We start from the raw sequence: 22,294 nt of genomic DNA on the forward strand, positions 1-22,294 counted from the left end.
TACCTCCCCATATCCCTGCTTGTACACAGCAGCTGATTCTTGCTACTCTTTGGGCACAGTCCCTTTTCTCCCTTATTATGCCCAGCATATTAGTAGCTACATTATTCTACCATTTAACCTTAGTTATTGGCCTGGCAGCCAGAAGATAAGGTGGGGATGTTAATAAACGTATCCCTGTTGCCCTGTGAGGGAGTGGCCTCAGCTTTTCACAACTGTGGGAATGCTGGCTTTTAATAGGGAGACAGGGCCGGGAGTGGTGGCTCACGCCTGTAATCCCAGCACTTTGGGAGGCCGAGGCAGTCAGATCATGAGGTCAGGAGATCAAGACCACCCTGCCTAACACGGTGAAACCCTGTCTCTACAAAAAATACATAAAAAGTAGCCAGGCATGGTGGTGGGTGCCTGTAGTCCCAGCTACTCAGGAGGCTGAGGCAGGAGAATGGCGTGAAACTGGGAGGTGGAGCTTGTAGTGAGCTGAGATTGCACCACTGCACCCCAGCCTGGGTGAAAGAGCAAGACTCCGTCTCAAAAAAAAAAAAAGTAGTTTTTAAATTTCCAAGTATTTAAGTATTTTTCCATTTATTTTCCTATTACTGATTTATAATTTAATTCCACGTAATGAAGGACCACATATTGTATGATTCCAATTCTTTTAAATGTATCTAGGTTTGTTTTCTGACCCAGGACTGGCTATCTTGGTGACTATTTCATATGTACTTAAGACAAGGTGTATTTTACCGTTTTGAGGTGAAGTGCTATGTGAATATCAATCTAATCTAGTTTGTTAATATGTTATACTATTCTCTTACATCCTTACTAATTTTCTGTCTGCTTGTCTTATATTACTAAGAGAGAAGTGTTAAACTCTCCAAATATAATGGAGGCCCCAACTACAATTGTGGGTTTGCGGGTTTCTCTTTTCAGTTCTAACCATTTTTATTTCATATATGTTAAATTTCAGATGTTAGGTATGTACCCACTTAGAATTCTTATGCCTTCTTTTTTAAAAACTTTATTATACTTTAAGTTCTGGGATACATGTGAAGAATATGCAGGTTTGTTACATAGGGATACACGTGCCATGGTTTGCTGCACCCGTCCACCAGTCATCTACATCAGATATTTCTACTAATCCTATTCCTCCCCCATCCCCCCACCCCCCAACAAGCCCCAGTGTGTGGGGCTCCAGAATTCTTTTCAACTTGTAAAACTGAAACCCTCTATTATTAAACAATAGCTCTCTGTTTTCCCTTCCACCCAGCCCCAGGCAAGCACCATTCTACTTTCCATCTCTATGCATTTGACTATTCTTGGGACCTTATAAAAGCAGAATCTACGGTATTTGTCTTTTCTGACTTATGTCACTTACTCTAATATCTTCAGGGTTATTTTAATATCATTTGTCAGAATTACCTTCCTTTTGAGAAATGAAGAATATTCCATTATGTGTATAGACCACATATCGTTTATCCATTTATCTGTCATGGACATTAGAGTTGTCTCCACATTTAAGCTATTAGTGAACAATTCTGCTATGACCATAGATGTACAAATACTTCTTTGACTCTGCTTTGAATTTCTTTGTGTAGACACCCAGAAGGGAAGTGTTGGATCATGTGAGTCTCCAACCCACTGTCTGCAGTCATCCTTGAGCCTCCACTCCGCTGTCCCCAGAGCTATCATTGATGTTCCACCCTACTATCTTGCAGCTGGTCTGAGTCTGCACCCTGCTGTTCTTGGAGCCTAGAAAGCCCACCAGGGCTGGCCAAACTCCACCCCTCCCTTGGTCTCTCCTCCCAGGCATCAGCACTTTAGAAAAGCCATTATGTACCTTTTAATATCTACGAAAGGTGCCTCAGGAAGGCATGGAGAGGTCACCACCTCCAGGTTATGGTGTCTCACCTGTGTCCACCGGCCCCATGCTGGCCCTTTAAGGGGTAAGAGCAGAACAGGCTGGGAGACTGCACATCTTTTCTCAGAGTGGCCATAGATAAAGCCAGAAAGGGGACAGGAGAATGTGGTGCTGTGGGCAGGATGCTGAGGGCAGAGGCCCCTCCCCACAGGTGCTGAGCAGATCAGGCGAGGAGGAGCTTCCAGCCTCCATTCAGGCAAGACTTCTGACCACTGCTAGAGGCCCCTTCTCAGGAGGTCCTGTCCCGGCCAAGGGCCAGCTCCAGAGACTTTTGTCCATTTTCCCCAAGATGGACACGATGCAGGTGGCTGTGTCTGGGCCCTAGAACTTTCAGGACTGAGCCATGGTGAAGACAGGAGGGGATTGTGGGCCCTGGATGTCCCTGTGCAGCCTATGTCTCTAGCTTGGACCATTCACCACCCAGGTGCCTCCTCGCTAGGTCTCCAAGCCCCACTGGTCATGTGAAAGGCCACAGGGCAGTGCTGGGATGGGTTCAGGGCTCCATATGCTTCCTGAGAGGGCTGAAGGGTTGCATCCCCCCATAGCAGCGCAAGGCATAGTAGCCACTGCTACCCCACTCAGTCTCGGTGAGCAGGCTTGTCGGGGATGTAGGGGCCTGGTCCTCCAGTGGCAGGTAGGCAGGCAGCGGTGCCTCTCATCACACTCTGCTGGCAGCATATCCTCCAAACTTGGGGCCCCTAGGAGGTGTCCCCATGCCCTCCTGCTCTCCTCCAGACTCACAGATTTCCAGGGACATGCTGAGTCACAGGTGAGTACTGCAGTGGCCTCTTGCACACTGAATTCCAAGGCTCCTTGCGAGGTGCTGGCACAGTCCTGGCTCGGCTGCACACTGGCCCTGTGGGCCCCCATCCAGGTCTGCAGCAGAGTATGGGATGAGGAAAGGGCTGAGGCAGCATGATCAGAACTCACCCTGGGAGTGGCAGCCTCCTCCTCAGCAGGCCCTCCCTCCTCCTCCAAGCCCTCCTGATGTCCACACCCAGAGGCCAAGCAGCACCTGTGCCAGGAACATTCTGTCTTCCTTACTATGTGCCAGCTCAGCCTCAACATGGGACCCTGAGTCTCTTCAGTCCCCTCACTGCTCCCCTAGCACAGAGCCTGGTGCTCACAGCAGGCTGCACCAGGGTACAGATGGCGACACGTGCTAAGGATAAAACAAACACCTGGCAGCATGCAGCATGTGTCCCAGGGCCTTTCAGCAGCTACAGAGACTGGGTACCCCCACCTGAACAGTTTTCTCTGTCTCTCTCTCTCACACACACATAGCACAACAGGCAGGTGACACTAAGACCTGGTGACTTTCAAGGTGCTTGGGAAAGGCCAGCAGACCTGAATCCTTCTGTGGGGACACAGGAGACCTCTGCTTCCAAAAGGAAGCTCTTCCCTAGGTGGGACCAGAAGTATCCACCCAACACGCCACACACACACTACACCCTCCATCACTGCACTGCTCCCTGCCAGACCCTCACCCAAGGCCTAAATAATCCCTGGCAGATGCCCTGGTTCTATAGAGAAGGGCTGGTGCCTGCAAGGGGATGACACAGGCCAGGGTACAGTCACAACCTCTGCCCCGCTCCGCCTTGTCCTCAGCTGCCCAGGCTCTTGACAGTCACATCTGCCACTGTAAGGAAAGATGGGAACTCTGCCAAGACCCAAGTGCTCAGATTTAAGCTTTAAATTATATTTTTGAACAACATTCCTAAGAACTGGGCTCCCTGTTGAAAGGGAAAATGATTTTTTCTGCATAATATGCTGGCAATACTGTGTGGAGGGGATGTCTCTCTCGCACAGGGTCCAGAGAAGCCCTGCAGCACCAGGAAAGGAGATTCTGGTGTCACCCTACAAGGAAGAAGCTGAGACAAAGTTAATCTTAGTAGAGAATTTATTTGAGACAAACTTCAGGATTGCAACTCTGGAGCACAGATTCAAGTTATCCTGAATATACATTCCAATTAGCAGCAGTTATGAGCTGATTTTTAAAGGCAAAACAAGGGGGACAGGGAAGGGGCAGATACAATTCCTCAGGAATTTTAGTTGGTTCATAGCAATAACACTGCTTAGTGATGGGATGTACACGGTTAAGCTATAGGGTGCGATGTATGGCATCTGATGTGACACTGTTAAGCTACAAGGTGTGGGGTATGGCATCTGGTGTGGCATTATGAGGTAAATTCATAGCTACTTCTGGCAACAGCAGTATCAAGAAATGAATACACAGCTCAATGGGAGAGAGTGGGACATGACTGTGGTCTCATTTTAATGCCTCTTTCTGGGCCTGATCATTAAAAGCACTTGCATTTCTCAGATAAAAGTTATTTTATTTTCCTGACTGGTAAAGACCCAGGTCAGCTTGGTCCAGACCCCAGGGAGAGGCCCTCATGCCATGTCCTTTGCCCAAAGTGAGAAGCCTGAGGGAGCACATTGGAGCCCACCCCCTGGAGCTCTCCCTCTGTCCTTCCTCCTACCCATGGGGCATGAACTGCCAGCTCAGCAGGGAGGGGAGGGGAGGGTCTTATGTGACCCCCCAAGTAGTTCACTGATACATGGGCTGTGGGAGCCAGACAAGGCCCACAGAGGGGGAAATGCAGAGCCCATTCCTGATTCTGGTGCCAATGTGTGACCCCAGGGGAATCAAAGGGGTGGGCAGACCAGGAGCCCAGGGTCAGTGAGGGTCCCAAGGGCAGCACAAGTGCTAGAGACCCTCCCCCACAGCCACCGGACAGACATTCACAGAAGGAGGAGGTGAGACCCATGGTGGGCACAGATAGCTGCAAACCAGAGGAAACAGAGATAAGTTATGAGAAACTTACATATTTTTTCCATCAACCATGGAATGGAAGACACAAGAAAAATAAATCATCAATGGAAAATAAAGTGGTTTTTTTTTGTCCACTTGAAACACAGAGGATAAATTTAAATTCACTGTATACACACAAAAAAAGGCTCAAAACACTGATAAGTACCCCACAGTGGCCCCCAACTGTCATCAAAGCCAACATCCTGGGCAGGCTAGACCTTGGGGCAACACCTGCCTTCCATGTCCTGTGGCAGTCTCTGCACTCTCCATTGTGCACACTGCAGGGGGCTGGAAGAAGGTTGCTGGAGAGGACATATTCTGGAAGAGGGTTCTTTCCACCCTGAGGCCAGGAGAAGACAGTCAGAGGCCCATGGGGACCCAGGTAGGGGCTCCTGCTGAGGCCCCAGTTGGCATGAGGTCACTGCAGGGGCTGAGCTCCCTTCCATCCAGGAAGAGTTCATCTGCCTCATTCCTGCCACTGCCTCTCTCCCCTCTCACCCCATCCAAACCTACTCTCAGGGCAGGATCCAACTGGGTACCCTGTGGCCTCCTTGGCTAACTGATTTATACTAAGGTATGTGTCCTTTACAGTGTGAGCTGTGATGGTGAGTTTAGAATTGATTCACCATGACTGCAGCCTGCAGAGGGAGCCAGCACCTCCAGGAACCTCATTCTTGCCATCAGCAGAGGGTCTATGGCTCCCACCTCATTCAGCGTCTCCCTGAGCACCATGTCTGCCTGACCAGGACCCAGTGGTCCTCCCATGAGGATGTTGGCTAGGGCAACCCAATAGGTCCAAATACACCTCGCCAACGTCCCCTTGGGGCTGTCCCATTCCCCACCTCAGTGTCGGGTCACTACTCATATCTCATCCACCCACACGTCTCCTCAGTCTCAAGACTCTGCAATTTCCTCCATGTGGCTCCATCTCCACTTTTCTCACCAGCTCAAGCCAAATCTTACTCTATGGACATCCCATTGGCCCTCATCAGGTCCCCCATGTCTGCTTGTTCCCGCAATCCATTCTCAAAACATAAAGCGTAACATGTCACACAGTTTCACACTCTTCAGCACTTTCCTTTGCTCTAAGGAGAAGCCAGGCACCCACTCACCTGGGCCCACCCAGCACCCCCATCCCCACACACTCTTCCTTGCATCCTCCCTGCTACCTGATGGGGCCCCTGTGCCCCTCTTGTAAGCTGACATGCAGTGCACATTGGGGATGGCTTACTGAAGAGGCCCCTTGTCTGTCCTGTTCTCTAAGACATCTGCAGGGGCAAGAACAGATCCTGTGCATATCAGATGCCCCCAACTGCGCTTTCACACAATGTGTGAACAAAGAAGCAAACCAAGCTCCTCCAGAGGCAGGAGACAAGGACCTTCGGCTTCTTGGTCCCGGTGACACCGGGTCTGGTTGAGGCCAAGCCGCCCTCATCTTTGACCTCTTCTCTCTTTCCCTTCTCTCCCCAGGCAACATGAGAAACTCCAACTGGCCCAGGGAAGGAACTTGTAAAGCCCACCCCAACCAGGATAAGGCAGTGGGGCATAAATGGGAGGAGAGGGGTTGGCTCTCGGTGCCACACTCAACGAACACTCACACATGCACACACTGATGCGTGCACACACGTGACATAAGTACACATATGTGCACACAGCAACATCCCAATACATTCACAAACATACAGAACACAAACAGGCCCAAACCCTCACTCTGAAACCTAACCCCAGCCCCAAACTGCAACCCGGAACTCAAGTCCTAGCCTGAACCTCGACCCCAAACCCCACCTCAAGTCAGAAGGTAAACCATGGGCCGAATCCCGAACTGGGACTCAAACCCCGGCAGGAACCTGAACTCTTCCATTGTCTTTCCTCATCTGGCGCATGGGACTCAGCACCTGAGACTCTGCCGTGGCCCTCTGAATGAGCTGCGCCCCTCGTTCTTGTCCTCCCCACCAGCTGCGCTCCCTGTCCACCCTCTCCCAAAAAGCCACCCAGCCCATATCCCCTGCCCCGGTGGTCCCGATGAGATGCACCCAGGCTGACCCGGGGTGCAAATCCCCACCCCAATCCCCAACGCAAACCCTGAACCAGAGGCCTGGTCTAAACTTTAATCCCAAACTCCACCTCAAATTGGAACCGGAACCACAGGTGGAAGCCTGAACCAGAACTCAAAGCCCAGCTGGAACCTGAACCCCGCCCTCGCCTGTGAGCGCCTGCGCCCGGGTCCCGCCCTCCCCACGAACTTCACCTCTGACCCCGACCTCCCCTAGAACTACGTTTTCTGGCCCGCAGTCCCAGGGAACCGCAAGCTGTCCCTCACACCCCACCTCCAGCAACGCCCTCTCGCCCTGTCTCCCCTTCACTGTGAGCTGCGGCCCCCATATCCCTGCCGTCCCCCTCACCCTCCCGGGAGCTGTGCCCACCTGACCCGGCATTTGCGCCTTTGTCTTCGTGGCCCGGAAGTGGCCCCGCCGGCGGAAGCATGAGAAGTGGCCACGTGCTGTAAAGCGGCTGGCTGAGGAAGTCGCCCCCCAAGGAGAAGCTGAGGCTCTTTGTGAGTGCGGGCAGTTGGGGCGGGACCAGGAGCGCCACGGAGGGTCTGGGGGGCTCCGGGAGGGGCGTGGGGGAGGCGGCCTAGGTCCACGGGAGGAGCTGCGGGTGGAGGCGACTTCTCCACGTCTGCATGCGAAGGCGACTCCCCGCCGGCAAGAGACAGGGTCCAGGTTTGTGTGGGTTGCGTTCCGAGACCCAGGGATTTGATTCTGGGGCTGGGGACCCTATTACCCTGAGCGCCGTGGGCCTGCAGGTCGGAGAGTGGGCGGGAAAGGGGACACAGCAGGCTCCCCAACCTCGCAAAGGGCAGGAACCTCGCACCCGCTCCCCTTCCCTCCCAGGCCCCGAGAATGGCGGGCACCTCGCACCCTCTCTCCTTCCGCCCCAGACCCCAAAGAAGGCAGGCACCTTAAACCTGCTCACCTTCCCTCCCAAGCCGCAAGAAGGCAGGCACCTCACACCCTCTCCCCTTCCCTCCCGGGCCCCAAGGAAACGCGGGCGCCTCGCACCCGCTCCTCTTCCCTCCTCGCCGGCCACTCCCGGGGTCGTTCGCGTCCTTCCATGCTACCACGCCTGCTGAGGGACAGTGTGCACTGCAGTGTAGTTTTCTATATATTAATTCATGTGGTTAAACGGTTTAGAAAAAAAGAAGATTGGTTGCCCTTCCCCCTAGTGTTTAATTTGAAGAGTGTTGTTCTAAATTTCAACAATTTTACTGAGGAAACAGTAATTGTTAGGAGTCAGTATGATTATACCAAGGTACAGAGAAGAGGCTTTTCTCTCCTGTTCCTTAGCCCCAGGTCCAGCCCTTCAAGAATCTATTCCAGAATAAGCTGATCCTATAGTCATCTTCCCTTTCCTCTGCTTCCCAGCGGTATGGGATATGATCAATTCTGCGTTCTTGTCTTTCTCCATTTGTTTTTTCAATTTTTTATTATACTTTAAGTTCTGGGATACATGTGCAGAACGTGGAGGTTTGTTACATACATATACACGTGTCATGGTGGTTTGCAGCACCCATCAACCCATCATCTACATTAGGTATTTTTCCTAATGCTATCCCTCCCTTTGCCCTGCAACCCCAATAGGCCACATTGTGTGATGTTCCCCTCCCTGTGCCCATATGTTCTCATTGTTCAGCTGCCACTTATTATTTATTTATTTATTTATTTATTTTGAGATGGAGTCTCGCTCTGTCACCCAGGCTAGAGTGCAGTGGCACGATCTCGGCTCACTGCAACCTCCGCCTCCCAGGTTCAAGGAATTCTCCTGCCTCAGCCTCCCGAGTAGCTGGGACTACAGGCGCCTGCCACCACGCCTGGCTAATTTTTTATTTTTAGTAGAGATGGGGTTTCACCATCTTGGTCAGGCTGGTCTCAAACTCCTGACCTTGTGATCCACCCACCTCGTCCTCCCAAAGTGCTGGGATTACAGGCGTGAGCCACCCGCCTTCTGCCACTTATGAGTGAGAACATGCAGTGTTTGGTTTTCTGTTCCAGTGTAAGCTTGCTGAGAATGATGATTTCCAGCTTCTCCATGTCCCTGCAAAGGACATGAACTCATTCTTTTTTATGGCTTCGTAGTATTACATAGTGTATATGTGCCACATTTTCTTTATTGAGTCTGTTAGTGATGGGCATTTGGGTTGGTTCCAAGTCTTTGCTGTTGTGAATAGTGCTGCAATAAACATACGGGTGCACTTGTCTTTATAGTAGAATGATTTATAATCCTTTGGGTATATGCCCAGTAATGGGATTGCTGGGTCAAATGGTATTTCTAGTTATAGATCCTTGAGGAGTCGGCACACTGTCTTCCACAATGGTTGAACGAATTGACACTCCCATCAACAGTGTAAAAGCATTCCTATTTCTCCACATCCTCTCCAGTATCTGTTGTTTCCTGACTTTCTGATGATCACCATTCTAATTTTTTTTGCATTTCTCTAATGACCAGTGATGATGAGCTTTTTTTTATATGTTTATTAGCTGCATAAATGTCTTCTTTTGAGAAGTGTCTGTTCATATCCTTTGCCCACTTTTTGATGGGGTTGTTTTTTTCTTGTAAATTTGTTTAAGTTGTTTGTAGATTCTGGATATTAGCCCTTTGTCAGATGGATAGATTTTAAAAATTTTCTCCCATTCTGTAGGTTGCCTGTTCACTTTGATGATAGTTTCTTTTGCTGTGCAGAAGCTCTTTAGTTTAATTAGGTCCCATTTGTCAATTTTGGCTTTTGTTGCCATTGCTTTCGGTGTTTTAGACATGAAGTCTTTGCCTGTGCCTATGTCCTGAATTGTATTGCCTATGTTTTCTTCTAGGATTTTTATGGTTTTAGGTCTTACATTTAAGTCTTTAATCCATCTTGAGTTAATTTTTGTATAAGGTGTAAGGAAGGGGTTCAGTTTCATTTTTCTGCATATGGCTAGCCAGTTTTCCAAACACCATTTATTAAATAGAGAATCCTTTCCCCATTGCTTGTTTGTGTCAGGTTTGTCAAAGATCAGATGATTGTAGGTGTGTAGTGTTACTTCTGAGGCCTCTGTTCTGTTCCATTGGTCTATATATCTGTTTTGGTACCAGTACCATGCTGTTTTGGTTACTGTAACCTTGTAGTATAGTTTGAAGTCAGGTAATGTGATGCCTCCAGCTTTGTTCTTTTAATATATGTGCTCAATTTACAGTTAATGAAATTATTCACATGGTTGCAATTATTCACATGGCATGAAGTCAGGCAGTCTGCGGGTCTGTGGCTCCACCTCAGGAAACCACCCCTCAGCCCCATGCGCGTGGCTGCAGAGTGCCCAGTGCCAGGGTCCATGCTCCAGGCATGGGTCGAGTAGGAGTGGATTTTTAAGCCAGGTTGACAGTACACTCAGCAACCCGGAGACCATCCTAGGGGAGCCCTGCTAGCCTGCTCTTGCACCTATAGTGCGGCTGCCACCTGCATGTCTCCCTCGGGCTGCAGTGGCCAGGCAACCCCCATCTGCCCACCCCTTTCTCCAACCAGGACCCTAACCGCCAACTCTGGTGCCAGACACTGCCACCACTGTCAACCAGGCCCTGCAAAGGCAGGAAAGCTGAACTGGCTGCTGAGCCCCTTCTGGTTGGCCATGCAGTACCCATGCCTGTGGCCCCTGGACTCCTAGTGTGGGCTATGGTGGAGTGGACCCTCCAGCTTGGTCACGGCGCAATGGGCCACCTGGAAACCATCCAAAAGAGAAGACCAACCAGCCCGTGCCCTAAGTGCAGCTGCCACCTGCACGTCAGGCATCAGCAGCAATGGCCAGACCATCCCTGATTCTCCATGCCCTCCCCATCCCCGCCCCAACAGCAAGGACTCCCTGACAGGACGCTGTGGTAGTGGCTGTCGGGAAGTTGGCTGGGCAGGTGTATAAGGATAAAGATAGACTCTCAGCCCCATCCTGGTGGCCACGACGTGCTCATCCCCTGGCGGCTCCTCAGCCCTATCCTAGTGGCCACGGAGTGGCATGCAGGCAGCAGCCTTGGGAACCTCGATTGCCCCTCCTCACACGTGCCCATCACACGACTTGGGCGACGAGGTGGTGAAGTCAGGCTGTGGCCCCAGCGGCGCCACGAGGCCGAGAACCGGCGCTCACCCTCCTCCCCGTGGCTGCAGAGTGCCAAGCGCCAGGTCCTGCGCTCTGGGCGCGGGTCAGGAGCAGCTGGCAAGGGCAGCGCAGCCTGTGGGGCCCTTGGGCGCGGCCGGCCGCAGCTCCGAGAAGCCACGTCAGCCCACGGGCGCTGCAGCTGCAGCCGCCACCAGCACATGGAACAGGGGTCGCCGAGGATTGGGACTCCCCGACCAGGCCTGCGCCTCCAGCCACGCGGGCCCCGGGGCCAGCCCGGCCGCGCAAGTCAGGCAGTCTGCGGCAGGAGCGCCGGGCATGGGCTTCGGCCCGGGGTGCAGGAAGCGCGCACCCTCCGGCCGGATGGGCGGCGCACTCAGGGGCCAGGAGGCCATCCCAGGGGAGCCCCGCCAGCCCCTGCCGGAGCCCGAGCTGCAGCTGCCACCTGCAAGTGGTGTGCTGGCTGCAGCGGTGGCAACCCCGGATCCCGTCCTCCCGCCTCGGGCCCATCAGCGTGGACCCCGGGGGCGACACAGTGGCGAAGTTGGGCTGTGGGCCCAGCGACGGCACGAGGCGGAGAAGCACAACTCAACCTCATCCCTGGGCTGCAGAGGGCCCAGTGCGGGGGGCTCCGAGCGTCGGGAACCGGTGGAAGAGGAAAAGAGCGCGCGGGCGACAGTCAAACAGGCCCTGGGGCAGGGCGCGCCTCGAACTCCAGGGAGCCCTGCCAGCCCGCGGCACCCCCGCAGCAACCGCCGCCTGCACGTGGCGCCGCGAGAGAGCTGCTAGGGCGGTTTCTCCGCCTGGGGCCTGTTGGGCGGGGCCGGCTAAGGTGCGCGTGCTCGCTGGTCCTAATGGTTCTGTTGGGCGTTTCTGCTGAGAGGCGGGAGGCGCTGAGAGTCTGTGTGAAGGTCCGTGGACAGACTGCGTTGCCTGTTGTTGCGCTTCGGAGGCGGCGATTCCCGAAAGCGAGCTGAAATACGGCTGGAGCGTTCCCAGGCTACAATTTGCAGCCGACGATTATGGAAGACTACGAGCCGGAGAGGTGGCCCACCCTCAGGGAGCGCTTGTGCTCGGATGGCTTCTCATTTCCCCAATACCACATTAAATCGTCTCATCTGAGGAGGATCCACAGAGCTGTCTTCCATGGTAATCTGGAGAAACTGGAGTACCTTCTGCTCACGTATCATGACGCCAATAAGAGAGACAAGAAAGAAAGGTAATGGGGGCCAGGAGCCGGGGCTGCGGGAGGAGGCCTGTGGATGTGGAGAAGTCCCCCTTGCAGGCTGAGGGCTGCGGGGCAGATGGTCCAGGGCTCGGGGTATGGACAGGGGCTAGGGGGTGCCTGGCTGGGGTGGAAGTGAGTGGAGCGGGGCCTGGGGAGTGGGGGTATATGGGGTGGCGTAGTGTGGAGTGAGTTGGGGGATGGGAGTGGGGAGTAGGGGGTGCATGGGGTGGTGGTGTGAATGGGCTGAGGTTGGATGGACTGAAGGCTTGCGGGGGTAGGGGCGTGGACGGTGTGGGGTGGGGAGATGGGGTGAGCGTTCAGTGGGATAGAGGACTGGAGGTAGGGGTGAGGTGTGGGTGTGAATGGGGTGGGGGAAAGGGGTGCAGAGGTGAGGGGGGAGAGTCCTGTCACCAAAGGGGCTGGACTTTCTTTCCTGGCAGGCTCAGCCGCACCTGGGATGTGGAAACCTTGGCGGGGGCGAGCACCCAGGCCATTTTCACGAGCAGCAAAACAAAAACAAAACTTCAGCTGGTTTCCAATCACTCACCATGCTTCTTCTTTATAAATCATTTTAAAGTGATTTCACTAATAAAATTCAGCATGTACAGCGTTTTATTTTTAATGTACACATCTTAAAGCATAATGTTACATACATTATGGAAAGGTGCATAATGAGAGAAATCATTTCCATAATATACCAACTTCCTGACTAAAAATTCTTTGGATAAAAATCCAATATTTATTTGATATCAATGGACACCTATGTCAATGTGGTTTTCACTGAGGGACCTTAGAGGGAAACTTTGAAGTGGGGAGATAATCTGTGTTCTTGAATAGAAAGACACATTTTTCTAAAGTTCTGAGCTCTTTCTGTGTTTATAAATTTTACATAATCCAAATAAAGTTATCAAAGTGTTAACATTTTTGAATTACTCATGCTGTCTTTTACTATTGTGATGACATTAAGAAAACTTTTGAAATGGAGTCAAAAAAGACTTGCCTTTCTAGATATGAAAATGTGCTGTTAATTTCCACAAGTTATTTACTAACAGTTGAAACAACAAATCAGTGAATGGAACAGGTTAGAAAATCCAGGAACACACCAATATGTGTAAGAATTTATTAGGTTGGTGCAAAAGCAATTGCGATTTTTGCCACAATTACAAGTAATGGCGAAAACCGCAGTTGCTTTTGCACCAATCTAATAGAATTGGATAATGGTGACGTTTCATAGTAGTAGGAAAAGATGAATTACTCATAAATGAAGTGCCTGCTAACTATTTGGAGAAATCTGTCTAGATTTTTATGTCACAGAAATAAGTTCGTTATGGAATGTAGATTAAAAATTTTAAATGCACAAACTAAGAAAGATAACAGAAAAAAACACAAATGCCTACTTATATTGATACATGTTTATATTCCTACAAATATCACAAGCACACATTCTGAAGGTCGATTTCGCAAAATAAAAAAAATCCAGTTTTTAAGAAAAAATTAACAAAAGACTGTGTATATACATATTAGATAAGTGATTTTCATTTTACAGAGAATTCTTCAAATAAGAACTCTCATTTAAAATAGAGCAAAGCATTTTTTTTTTCAGATATTCAAGCAACCTATGCACATGGGAAAAATATTTAGTGTTCCTGGGAGGAGAAAGTATTTAAGTTAAAAAAAGGAATGAAATACTGTTTTCTATCCACAAGTTTGTGAGGGTAAAGAGTAGCAGTACATATACTGCTGTTTAAAGTTTACATTTCTGATGACTTTTCAAATAGACAATTTGTTGGTAAGTATCATGCTTTAAAAACGTATGTGCCCTTCACCTATCAATTCCAGTATACTAAAATATGTCTAGGAAATAGAGATACATGCAATTTGTTTTTCTCAGCACTGCTTAAAATAGCAATGTATTTGGAAAACCCTTTATAATGGATTTTATAAATTTTATAACTTTATCAACAAATTTCAGTGCATCCATAGGGTGGGACAATATGGGACCCTTGCAGATGTCAGTAGATACAGATGTATGTTGAGGTGTGAAGATGTACTCTAAAAAAAAGTTGGTTTGATTATACATACACACAAACAGTCTATGGTGTTTGTAAGCCAAATATGTGTACAAAATATAACATTTCTTCTTTTCTGCCAGGTGTATTGTGATATTTTTTCTTATCTGTGATGTATAAATGATCAGTATGTTTAAAACTAGTAAATGTTTTTTATTAATGAAATTATCCTTGGGAAAAGAAGAAATATAAATCTTGCAAAGAAAAAAATAATTCTCACTTTCTATTTTATTTTATTATTTATTTCTTTGTTTGTTTATTTTTGAGATGGAGTCTCGCCCTGACGCCCAGCCTGAAGTGCAGTGGCATGATCTCAGCTCACTGCAATCTGCCTCTTAGGTTCAAGTGATTCTCCCACCTCAGCCTCCTGAGTAGCTGGGATTACAGGTGTGCACCACCATGCCCAGCTAATTTTTCTATATTTTAGTAAAGACGGAGTTTCACCATGTTGGCCAGGCTGGTCTCAAACTCCTGACCTCAGGTGATCCCCCCGCCTCGGCCTCCCAAAGTTCTGGGATTACAGGTGTGAGCCACTGTGCCTGGCCTTATTTTTATTTTTTTGTTTATTGGTATCTTCTGTGAACTTTTAGCCTCTTCAGAGGCAGAGGGAATATTTTTGTTTGTGCTTGATTATTTTATTATGCATAGATTTTAGTATATAAATAGGTTTTTATTATAGTTTTATTACATATAAGCAAACAATTTTAAATTAATTATTTTAGTTTATCAGTGTCCTCATGAAAATGAAAACGAGTAAATATAAGTGATTGTCACTATTCCAAAAGCACTGCTTTAATTTATAGTTTTTTTCATAATAAACTCCCCAACTGTATGTATGTATGCATTCTTTCAATCCAGTTATTCATCAAGCATAATCTGAATACCTATTATGTAGCATACACATTCCACCATCTCTCAGGACTCTTCCACCCTTAACAACTACATGTTTACCTGCCCAGCCTGAGCAAGCTGAGATTTAAAATGGAAGCATTAGGACTGAAGCCCAATTGGATCTTTTAGTCCTTTTTTTTTTAAACAAAAGCAATTCTGAAGTTAGAAAATAGTGAAATATAACCTTTAACTGCCATTTCAAAAACTCATGACAGTCTCAAATACTACTATTAATCATTGCAAATACCTAATTTACATAACATTCTGTAAGTATTGAAAAAAATGAGCCGTCCCTATTCATTTGAATCCTGAGTTTTCTTTGGATTTTTTTTTTGAAAATTGAAGTAAGAATTACTTTGTTTTAAAATTTTGTTTTTTTATTTTTGCCTTCTTTTTCCACAGTACTTTATTTAGGTGCCAATTATATGAGTAGAACTGCCTGTTCTATGTACTGTATCCCACTTAATGTAAGGCATCACAGATTGGGTGATGCCACATTACTTTATATATCAATAAGATAATGTTTAAAATGTTGCCAGTTCTAATTGTAATAAATAATGAATTGTAAACAGTATTCCAATGTCAGGAGATGTTAATATATAAGAGAATAGTAGCTTATATAATAGTGAGAAAATGAGCATCTGAGAATGACTGAAATACAATGATACATCTAATCTTTAATAGATACCTCAATGTAGATATGATTGTATCATTTTACTTAATTAAAATGTCTTTGTAAGTAGTAATATCTAAAAATTATTGAGCTGTTATTTGTGTTAGAAAGTGTTATAAATGCTGTGCATAGATTCTTACATAAGCATCACAGCAGTGTTCTGTGGGATAGCTACTATTCTCATATATTTTATTGATAAGGAAATTGAAGCAAAGAAAGGCTAAATAACAGCTAAGTGACAGAGCTTACAGTAAATTTTTTTTTTTTTTTTTTTTTTTTTTTTTTTTGAGACGGAGTCTCGCTCTGTCGCCCAGGCTGGAGTGCAGTGGCGCAATCTCGGCTCACTGCAAGCTCCACCTCCCAGGTTCACGCCATTCTCCTGCCTCAGCCTCTCCGAGTAGCTGGGACTACAGGTGCACGCCACAACGCCCGGCTAATTTTTTTTTTTTTTTTTTTGTATTTTTTAGTAGAGACAGGGTTTCACCGTGGTCTCGATCTCCTGACCTCGTGATCCGCCCGCCTCGGCCTCCCAAAGTGCTGGGATTACAAGCGTGAGCCACCGCGCCCGGCCTACAGTAAATTTTAAGCCCCAATTAAACTGAATCCAAAAGCCAAGCTTTTTCTATTAAATAGCCTGCTCTTTCATTAATGTGGTGAGTAATAAGCGCTAACAAATGATATACTTTCTTCACAAGAAAATTACATATTTGTTTTGAAGACAGTGAAATAACATGCTAATTAATGCTTACAGTTACATGTTTTAAAAAGTCCTGTCACTCTCACAGGACTGCCCTACATTTGGCCTGTGCCACTGGACAACTGGAAATGGTATTTCTCCTGGTGTCCAGAAGATGTGAGCTTAACCTGTACGACCGTGAATGCAGGACACCTCTGATCAAGGTATATAGTAGCTGACTCTTTGAGCATGAGATGGATTTGGTTTAAGTATATAGGATAAAATGAATTTATCTCATTGGAATACCACTGTATAACTAGGTAGTAAATCCTGCGGAGTGTTTATTTTGATTTTTCAGTATTTGCATGTTTCTCGGTCTAATACCGACAGGCCGTACAACGGAGGCAGGAGGCTTATGCAACTCTTCTGCTGCAATGGCGCAGATCCAAATATTATGGATGTCTTTGGAAGGACTGCTCAACACCATGCTGTGTATAATGAAGATACATCCATGATAGAAAAACTTCTTTTATATGGTACAAATATTGCAGAATGCAGCAAGGTATAGGTCAACCAATGTTATTTTCAAACTATCTGAAATGCATTTATTTTAACATTGACACATGTAAGGGTCAATTTTTCATATTTGGAAGCTCAAACATTCCTTGAATGAAAATATTTTGAAATGCCTTAACTGTCTAAGATTTTACTTTAAATATTGGAACTTTTAAAGAAGCATTATAGGGTACAGCTTTTTTTCATGCACTTATGGTAAATAATTATAAAAACAAATGAATTACAATAAATTTATAATTCATGACAACTGAATTTGGGAAAGGTAATAGTTAAGTGTTTTTCCACTAAATTACTTTTTTTCTAATCAGTGTGAAGTGACACAGGAAAGTAAAATTGGCCCTTATAAATAGGCTTTATTTTAAATTTCAAAGAAAATTAAAGAATTTCACAATAAATGTACATCTTGTTGCTGTTGACAAGTATTGTATGTGAAGGTGATTTCATTTGAAAGTGATTCCTCTGTGGAAAGGCTTAAGAGGGAAAAATGAAGAAAAGGAGAGCAATCAGAAATGCACAAGCTAATTTGGAAATTAGGTAATAAGGGAAAATACTGTGGAGAGGGTTTTTGTGTGTTTTGTTGTTTGTTTTCAATTTATACGTTTAGACAAGGATCACTTCAGTTTTGGGGATGATTATTCTTACTTTGGGAAAGAGTTTGTGAGTTGTAAAATTGCCTAGGGATCAATTTTGGTAGGACTGAGGAAACCAGGTTGGCAGTGAATAGTGGTGATGAAGTGGCACACACTTCAGCAGAGAGAAGAACACATAATTAATGGACATTATTCAATTCTGGCAGAAACAGCCACTTAGATAAGCATCTAAACTCTACTCTCAAGTCCAGAATGTCTTGATGGGCAGGTGGGAGATAAGGAGCTTATAAATAGTAAAATCAAGTTGGATTTTGAGTTTACTAGTCTCTTCTCTACCCCTACCCAGGAAAAGTAAATGAAGTTTTCAGTGATTGGCTCTATCTTTTGCTCTTTCCTCTTTTCGGCCAAATCCCAAATGATAAAGGGAATTTGCCATGTGGGTGAGAGATGAGACTGAAGTGATTATCAACTGTGCTGGTTCGCAGTTAGAATTGTGCATGACAGTAACCTGGGGGAAATTAAAAGCAAATCTCTAAGTCTAGGATATCCCCTGAAGATTTTAATATAGTAAATCTAATATTTACTATTAAATATTACTGGACATGTATGTTTTAAAATATTTCCTTGAAGCTGGGCATGGTGGTGCCTCTAGCCAGAGCAACAGAATAAGACACTGTCTCTAACAACAACAACAACAACAAAAAATTTCTTGAGACACTGATAGGCTGCTGGTTAAGAACCACTGAATAGATAAGTGTAATATAAATTCCCATATCTCAAACACGTAAAAAATCTCTAGAAGAGTTGGATGATAGATGCTGCTTCCTTTAAATTTCTCCTTTCCAATAATATTAGCCTGACTTTTACCTCTCTCTACCTCTGTGGTTGGGAGGTTAAAAGGACTATTATTTGCAGTATCTATCAGCGTAAGAATAACACCTTTTCTTTTTTTTTTATTTTTCTTTTTATTTATTTTTATTTTATTATTATACTTTCAGTTTTAGGGTACATGTGCACAATGTGCAGGTTTGTTACATATGTATCCATGTGCCATGTTGGTTTGCTGCACCCATTAACTCATCATTTAGCATTAGGTATATCTCCTAATGCTGTCCCTCCCCCGTCCCTCCCCCCTCCCCCCACCCCACAACAGTCCCCGGAGTCTGATGTTCCCCTTCCTGTGTCCATGAGTTCTCATTGTTCAATTCCCACCTATGAGTGAGAACATGCGGTGTTTGGTTTTTTGTCCTTGCGATAGTTTACTGAGAATGATGTTTTCCAGTTTCATCCATGTCCCTACAAAGGACACGAACTCATCATTTTTTATGGCTGCATAGTATTCCATGGTGTATATGTGCCACATTTTCTTAATCCAGTCTATCGTTGTTGGACATTTGGGTTGGTTCCAACTCTTTGCTATTGTGAATAGTGCCGCAATAAACATACGTGTGCATGTGTCTTTATAGCAGCATGATTTATAGTCCTTTGGGTATATACCCAGTAATGGGATGGCTGGGTCAAATGGTATTTCTAGTTCGAGATCCCTGAGGATTCGCCACACTGACTTCCACAATGGTTGAACTAGTTTACAGTCCCACCAACAGTGTAAAAGTGTTCCTATTTCTCCACATCCTCTCCAGCACCTGTTGTTTCCAGATTTTTTAATGATGGCCATTCTAACTGGTGTGAGATGGTATCTCACTGTGGTTTTGATTTGCATTTCTCTGATGGCCAGTGATGATGAGCATTTCTTCATGTGTTTTTTGGCTGCAGAAATGTCTTCTTTTGAGAAGTGTCTGTTCATGTCCTCTGCCCACTTTTTGATGGGGTTGTTTGTTTTTTTCTTGTAAATTTGTTTGAGTTCATTGTAGATTCTGGATATTAGCCCTTTGTCAGATGAGTAGGTTGCAAAAATTTTCTCCCATTCTGTAGGATGTCTGTTCACTCTGATGATAGTTTCTTTTGCTGTGCAGAAGCTCTTTAGTTTAATGAGATCCCATTTGTCGATTTTGGCTTTTGTTGCCATTGCTTTTGGTGTTTTAGACATGAAGTCCTTGCCCATGCCTATGTCCTGAATGGTATTGCCTAGGTTTTCTTCTAGGGTTTTTATGGTTTTAGGTCTTAACATGTAAGTCTTTAATCCATCTTGAATTAATTTTTGTATAAGGTGTAAGGAAAGGATCCAGTTTCAGCTTTCTACATATGGCTAGCCAGTTTTCCCAGCACCATTTATTAAATAGGGAATCCTTTCCCCATTTCTTGTTTTTGTCAGGTTTGTCAAAGATCAGATAGTTGTAGCTATGCGGCATCATTTCTGAGGGCTCTGTTCTGTTCCATTGATCTATGTCTCTGTTGTGGTACCAGTACCATGCTGTTTTGGCTACTGTAGCCTTGTAGTATAGTTTAAAGTCAGGTAGCGTGATGCCTCCAGCTTTGTTCTTTTGGCTTAGGATTGACTTGGTGATGCGGGCTCTTTTTTGGTTCCATATGAACTTTAAAGTAGTTTTTTCCAATTCTGTGAAGAAAGTCACTGGCAGCTTGATGGGGATGGCATTGAATCTATAAATTACCTTGGGCAGTATGGCCATTTTCACGATATTGATTCTTCCAACCCATGAGCATGGAATGTTCTTCCATTTGTTTGTATCCTCTTTTATTTCATTGAGCAGTGGTTTGTAGTTCTCCTTGAAGAGGTCCTTCACATCCCTTGTAAGTTGGATTCCTAGGTATTTTATTCTCTTTGAAGCAATTGTGAATGGGAGTTCACTCATGATTTGGCTCTCTGTTTGTCTGTGATTGGTGTACAAGAATGCTTGTGATTTTTGTACATTAATTTTGTATCCTGAGACTTTGCTGAAGTTGCTAATCAGCTTAAGGAGATTTTGGGCTGAGACAATGGGGTTTTCTAGATATACAATCATGTCATCTGCAAACAGGGACAATTTGACTTCCTCTTTTCCTAATTGAATACCCTTTATTTCCTTCTCCTGCCTGATTGCTCTGGCCAGAACTTCCAGCACTATGTTGAATAGGAGCAGTGAGAGAGGGCATCCCTGTCTTGTGCCAGTTTTCAGAGGGAATGCTTCCAGTTTTTGCCCATTCAGTATGATATTGGCTGTGGGTCTGTCGTAGATAGCTCTTATTATTTTGAGATACGTCCCATCAATACCTAATTTATTGAGAGTTTTTAGCATGAAGGGTTGTTGAATTTTGTCAAAGGCCTTTTCTGCATCTATTGAGATAATCATGTGGTTTTTGTCTTTGGTTCTGTTTATATGCTGGATTACATTTATTGATTTGCGTATGTTGAACCAGCCTTGCATCCCAGGGATGAAGCCCACTTGATCATGGTGGATAAGCTTTTTGATGTGCTGCTGGATTCGGTTTGCCAGTATTTTATTGAGGATTTTTGCATCAATGTTCATCAAGGATATTGGTCTGAAATTCTCTTTTTTGGTTATGTCTCTGCCAGGTTTTGGTATCAGGACGATGCTGGCTTCGTAAAATGTGTTAGGGAGGATTCCCTCTTTTTCTATCGATTGGAATAGTTTCAGAAGGAATGGTACCAGTTCCTCCTTGTACCTCTGGTAGAATTCAGCTGTGAATCCATCAGGTCCTGGACTCTTTTTGGTTGGTAAGCTATTGATTATTGCCACAATTTCAGAACCTGTTATTGGTCTATTCAGAGATTCAACTTCTTCCTGGTTTAGTCTAGGGAGGGTGTATTTGTCGAGGAATTTATCCATTTCTTCTAGATTTTCTTGTTTATTTGCATAGAGGTGTTTGTAGTATTCTCTGATGGTAGATTGTATTTCTGTGGGATCGGTGGTGATATCCCCTTTTTCGTTTTTTATTGCATCTATTTGATTCTTCTCTCTTTTCTTCTTTATTAGTCTTGCTAGCGGTCCATCAATTTTGTTGATCTTTTCAAAAAACCAGCTCCTGGATTCATTAATTTTTTGAAGGGTTTTTTGTGTCTCTATTTCCTTCAGTTCTGCTCTGATTTTAGTTATTTCTAGCCTTCTGCTAGCTTCTGAATGTGTTTGCTCTCGCTTTTCTAGTTCTTTTAATTGTGATGTTAGGGTGTCAATTTTGGATCTTTCCTGCTTTCTCTTGTGGGCATTTAGTGCTATAAATTTCCCTCTACACACTGCTTTGAACGTGTCCCAGAGATTCTGGTACGTTGTGTCTTTGTTCTCATTGGTTTCAAAGAACATCTTTATTTCTGCCTTCATTTCATTATGTACCCAATAGTCATTCAGGAGCAGGTTGTTCAGTTTCCATGTAGTTGAGCGGTTTTGACTGAGTTTCTTAATCCTGAGTTCTAGTTTGATTGCACTGTGGTCTGAGAGACAGTTTGTTATAATTTCTGTTCTTTTACATTTGCTGAGGAGAGCTTTACTTCCAACTATGTGGTCAATTTTGGAATAGGTGTGGTGTGGTGCTGAAAAAAATGTATATTCTGTTGACTTGGGGTGGAGAGTTCTGTAGATGTCTATTAGGTCCACTTTATGTAGAGCTGAGTTCAATTCCTGGATATCCTTGTTAACTTTCTGTCTCATTGATCTGTCTAATGCTGACAGTGGGGTGTTAAAATCTCCCATTATTATTGTATGGGAGTTTAAGTCCCTTTGTAGGTCACTGAGGACTTGCTTTATGAATCTGGGTGCTCCTGTGTTGGGTGCATATATATTTAGGATAGTTAGCTCTTCTTGTTGAATTGATCC

The 22,294-nt window shown here is 45.7% G+C and overlaps 1 pseudogene; it reads left to right on the top strand.

The window, feature by feature from the left end:
- Nucleotides 1-11,650: 11,650 nt before the first annotated feature.
- LOC129462363 (ankyrin repeat domain-containing protein 36B-like) lies at nt 11,651-17,396 on the top strand (annotated as a pseudogene).
- Nucleotides 17,397-22,294: the final 4,898 nt, after the last annotated feature.

Source organism: Symphalangus syndactylus, chromosome 14 (assembly GCF_028878055.3).
Source record: "Symphalangus syndactylus isolate Jambi chromosome 14, NHGRI_mSymSyn1-v2.1_pri, whole genome shotgun sequence".
NCBI classification, from domain to species: domain Eukaryota; kingdom Metazoa; phylum Chordata; class Mammalia; order Primates; family Hylobatidae; genus Symphalangus; species Symphalangus syndactylus.